Source organism: Anneissia japonica, unplaced genomic scaffold, assembly GCF_011630105.1.
Source record: "Anneissia japonica isolate Jap-2015-1 unplaced genomic scaffold, ASM1163010v1 scaffold750_len1593409_cov174, whole genome shotgun sequence".
Lineage (NCBI taxonomy): Eukaryota > Metazoa > Echinodermata > Crinoidea > Comatulida > Comatulidae > Anneissia > Anneissia japonica.
This window is the reverse complement of record NW_022756705.1, coordinates 1,378,121-1,384,120: the sequence shown is the minus strand read 5'-3', so window position 1 is coordinate 1,384,120 and position 6,000 is coordinate 1,378,121.

Genomic DNA, 6,000 nt, shown 5'->3' with positions numbered 1-6,000 from the left:
GTCAATCTGGATAGCCCTATTATTAGGGGACCCAAGACATTATTGAGGGTCCATGATTGTAATTATTATTTTGGAAAAACAATATTTTTAAAAAAATGCTTCCTGCAATTTCTATGAGCTCACTGGTAAGCTTGGGCCCAGGGATATTTTCCCCTTCCCCCTTTCTGTGCCATTGTGAGTGGGTTTCTCGTAAACATTCCGCTCACTCCCTCACACTCGCGACCAAATCGGCCATGGGGGAGATCTTTGTAGTCCGCTGTTTTCTTATGGTTTCAGTTTCAGTTTTTATTGGCACACACTTTTACAACAGTGGCACACACTATTCAGTGGTGCGTCCAGACTAACTAATCAAAAAATAATACAGTAAAATTGAACAAAAGTAAAAAAGGAAACGCAAAGGTAAACAGAAAAATCAGGGAGTTTAACAAAATAGTAAAAGAAAGGAAAAACAAACCAGAAATACAAAATTCAAATCAAAGTAAAAACAAACTGCATTTCAGTAAAAAGCAAATAAGAAATAAACAATTAAAAAAATCAAAATCAAGATAATATGCAGCATAAGTGTACAGTAAAATTGTACTTAATACATACACGTACATATAAACATATTACATATAAATACACACACGTAAATATACACATTCATATTTATGCATGCATGCATATACACACATACGCACACATATAAATACACATACTAACAAATATATGAACACACATACCAAAACACACACATATATGCATATACATATTATACATATACGTATATATACATATATATATACATATATAGACACACACATATACACACATATTTTTTATATATAATGAGACCAGTAACCTTATTATATATAAATAATGTTTTGTTACCCTTTCATTATTTATATATAATGAAATCAATAAACTAATTATATATAATGAAAACGTTACGCATTTATTTACATATCTTTTTAGACGTGCATTACCTATATAAATAATGGGTGAACTATTCAATTACATGTTAAATAATGAATTGTATATAAATAATTGTGTTAAATAATAAATTTACACTTGGCGCCTCATAAAAAATAGGTCTATTTATTCTGATCACCCGATGATAAGCCTACAAATAATCTTGAACAAAATATCTCAACTAAGTTTAAAGTATCAAACGAAACCATCGCAGTGGCGGATTTACAGGGGGCGTAAGGGCGTACGCCCCCTCTATTTTTTTGTAAATAATTGTTTTGTAAAGCTTATCAGAAAATTACCATGCTAAATATTAAAAATCAATCAAATATCAACTCAAATTAATGAAGGTGCTAGAAGGTTTAAGGGAGAATCTTCCCTTGCACCCCTACTAGGGGCTCTTTCCTGAGACTCTCACTTAGTTCGGACATTCACGCCCCTTCTTTCTTACCGGGCTGGATCCGCCCCTGCATCGGACTAGAAACTCTTGGAAATACATGTAAATGCATCAAAAGAATATATGGCTGTTCACAGGCTTGTTGGTACAGAAAAAATAACAGAAAACAAATTAGGCACTAATCCGGCTTGCAGTAAAACAAATATCTAAACAAACAAAAACATGCAAAGATTTCAATTGCTTTTGAAATTATGTTTTCATAGACAACATGTTACTTAGACAGCAATGGATGAATAGTCAAACAAAATTTTAAAAATAACTTCGACGACGATATTAACTTTGCTTGTGGAGAAAGGTAGTCTATATCTAAATGATTACTCTAGTTGTCATCAAATCATGGAGGTACAAAATCCTATTTTAATACCGCCATGTTGAAATATTTTCATTTTACATTGGGTACTGTAATTCAAGGATGTAGGTAAAAATGGCCCCGGCAAAAATGGCCCCGGAAAAAATGGCCCCGGAAAAAATGGCCCCGGAAAAAATGGCCCCGGAAAAAATGGCCCCGGAAAAAATGGCCCCGGAAAAAATGGCCCCGGAAAAAATGGCCCCGGTAAAAATGGTCTAAGTAAAAATGGCCCCAATGAAAAAATTCATTTTTAAATCTTCAAATATTTAAGTACTGTAATAAGCAAGAATTGAATCAATAAATAAAAAATGGCCCTCAATTATAAAATTTAAAAAAAAAAAAAAGGTGAAAACCGTAAATTTAATATAAATAAGTTTTATTTTTTCCTTTGAAAATAAGATCAATTTATTCGATTTAAAAAAAAATCTCTAAAAGTATTTGTTTTTTAACAAATACAGTTACACAACAGATGCAAATAATGTACTGAGAGATTATCAGAAAACAATGGCCATTGAATAACATTTTTGATAGTAGAAATAAAAAACGTTATTCCACTGAATAGAGGAATGACATACATACAGTACTTCGACTACCAAAATATGCAACTCATAGATAACCACAAAATTCAATTTTGTTAAGTATCAAATGAAATAACTTTACATCTATAAACAATGCAAATAAACAGTAGTTAAAGCATGTGGATCAATTGTGAGATCGAATCACAAGTTCATGTATGGGAAAAGGGAGAGGCTTACTTTCTCACAAACTTAGCAATAAATGTTCTGGTTAGAGTTACTTCAAAGAAGTATTTGTTATCAAATATTGTTTTTAAAGTAAACTGAATAATTAGGAATACATTTATTTAAGCAACTTATTTAATTGCATACTTGGTTTTTACTCCCCCGTCAACTAAATTTAAGTGCCTAAAACTATACTAAATAATGTAAACTGAGATACTATATATACCTAGTTATGTAAATATGGCAATTATGCTAAGAATTTAAATAGCGTGTAATTGTGAGGGTAGGGTAATTATGGTAGGATTAAATGGTATTGCTAAATCCCACAAACCTCCCAAAACACACTGTAGACAACCGAACAATTCAATTGTGATTGACTCACTTGGTATATCAGTAAGAAAATTAAATATTCATAAGAACCTATTTTTTGGTTAAAATGTTAAAATACACCTCAAACCTCGAAACACACTGCAAACCCCATCCAAACCCTGTAATTATGATTGTAGAACTCTCTTTTTCTTAATAAAAAAAATAATAATTTGATGTTCATATCAACCCATTGTTTGTGTGGGGTTTACCAATACCCGGATTGAATTTCTGGAAAATTGTGATTCCACTTCCGTAAAATTGGCCACAAATAAATTATTTTAGTATTAATAATTGCATGATTTATGTTGATTTATTGATTATGTTGTTGCTATTTTTTAACATTTAAATGGGAAAAAAATAGAAAGTGTTATTCATGACTTTTTAAAATATTTTATCATTGAATTGTAATTCCTGCAAAAAGTAAAATTTAAATGGCAATTTATTTGATGTTAGATTCTTTTCCTGGGCCATTTTTACCGGGGCCATTCTTACCGTACAAGGTAATTCAAACTCATAATTAGTTATTTTCATGATCCTTGGGTACCATAATGCTATAATCGGCTGAAAAACGTTCATCATCTTCATCGTCGTCAACAGCATTCTCATCATTATCATTATCAATGAATAAATGTGGGTCGAAATTATACAAATAACGAGCTAAATTTAAAATTATGAAATAATTACAATTGGTATCATTATTTATCATCATGCTCATCGTAGTCATAGTCGTCGTCATTATCTTCACCATCATCATCCTCATCGTCGTCGTCGTCATAATCATCCTCATCATGATCAAAATGTGGATCAAAATTCATTCAGTTACAAATATAAATATCACAATTGGGAATATTACAATGATAAAAATCATCATGATGATCATGATGTAAATCACAGTTGATTGGCAATCCCTAATATTGTGGTATAAAAGCACATTTTTAGACCATACTAAGCTATAAAAACTCTCCCCATGAACACTCCAGGGACTTTTGTTCATGGACCTTGTTAGAGGCTAGTCGGCCCATTGGTTCGGACCCCCTTTCGGAGCCACCCCCATCGGCAAAAATGTTTGAGCCACCACCGAGTAGTTTGTCATGAAATATCTAAACTTATCCCCCGAAGAGAGCAATAGACATGTACATTTTTATTTATTGTTGAACTAAAAGTTTAAAAGAGTGACGTCAATATTTAAAAAAATAATAATCCTGCTCGCAGAAGAGTAGATTTAAAATGTAGGCCTATTCATGACATAAAATAGGTCAAAAGATATTTATACTGATTAACCGACGATAAAAAAAATACTTGAAAAAATAGCTTTTGAAGGAAGTTTACAAAAATCTGTCAAAAACATGTTACCTTGGCACCAAACAACGGGGTACTCATTTAATAACATAAACGACACAATGACTTTAACTCAGGGAGCAGGCAGGAACATAAAAGTAAGCTAAATCACTGTAACTGCAACCTAACTAATGAAAGAACACTTTTGAAAATGTATAAGGCTGTTCACACTTGTGGGGAAAGATATAAATTACAGACAACTATAATTGAGCGCTATTCACGCTTGCGGTTTACAGATATAATTAAATAAAAATATTTAAATTGCTTTGGAAATTACGTATTTTAAAGATTGTTGTGTGAGTACTCTGACACCGGATCAGTAGTTTCCAAATACCTGAAGGAAGTAACGTTTGTCAATACTAACTTATGAATTCAGTGAGGAGGCTATTCAGAATATTAGGCCTGTTGTAACTGAAATCAGTGGCAGATCCAGGAATTTGAAATAGAGGGTCCCACGGAGAAACTTTGACATATGGAGGGTATATAGTCCTACCAACTCAGCCCCACCATGGTTTGGGCTGAGGTAAGGAAATTTACGATTATGTTAGCCTACCTCTAGAAAGCCAGAAATGCCACTCTCAGACTTAAAATTTGAATGTAATTTTGTTTTTCCCTCCATTTTTTTTTTACAATTTTGAGAAATCATCTATTTATGCTGACCATCCGATGATAAGCCTACAAAAACAACAAATGAGCACTAACCAGGCTTGCAGTAAAGAAAATCTCTATACAATTAAAACAAAAACATGCGTGCAAATATTTCAATTGCTTTTGAAATTATGTTTTCATAGACAGCATGTACTCAGAAAGCAATGTCGTTATATATAGAGTACGTAGTCTAAACAACTATTAAAAAAATAGCTTCAAATGATCCGACGCTATTAACTTTACTTGTGAAGAAAGGTAGTCTATTTCTCCAGGGCATAAGTATCTCCATGATTACTCTATTTGTCATCGAATCATGGAGGTACAAATTCCTATTTTAATACCGCCATGTTGAAATATCTTCTCTGTACGTTGGGTACTGTAAATTCAAACTCACAATTTTGGTATTTCATGATCCTTGGGTACCATAATGCTATAATTGGCCGAAAAGCCTCGTCATTATTATCATCATCATCGTAATCGTCGACAACATCATTCTCATCATTATCATTACTGTATCAATAAATACTGTAAATGTGGTTCAAAATTATACAAATAACGAGCCAAATTTAAAAATATGAAATAATTACAATTGGTATCATTACAATTATTTATCATCATGCTAATCGTCACTCATAGTCATATCACATTTGGTATTATTACAACAAAACAAAAAAGAATAACATCCAATTCACATTCACTCTAGCACAATCATTCCATTTATTATAGTTAATTATAATCAGGGACAGATTCAGGGTGAGGCTGGGCCCACGGCCCCCACTTTTGGAAAGTTAAAAAGAAAAAAACAAGAAAAAATTCATCGCCCAAAACACCTCAGAGGTTACTTTGGGGCGTCTAGAAAACAAAAATTTTAACCTCTGAAATTTGGTTTTTGTTTAGCAGTTTCTGAGAAGCGTGTTGAGATGGTTTCTATTTCTGTGTTCCTACACCTCCTACTATTACCAGATACAAGAAATGTAAGATAGAATTTTCCAGATAAAAACTGTATAACGAATTGCACGATTACTGTGTAACATAAGTTTGTCTATCTCCCGACCTATGTGTAAATTGACATCAGTCAGAAAGAGAAGGGGACAGCGTACGACGGGGGATGCGGAAAAGGTATGATGTACAGTACATCCGCTTATGCTATG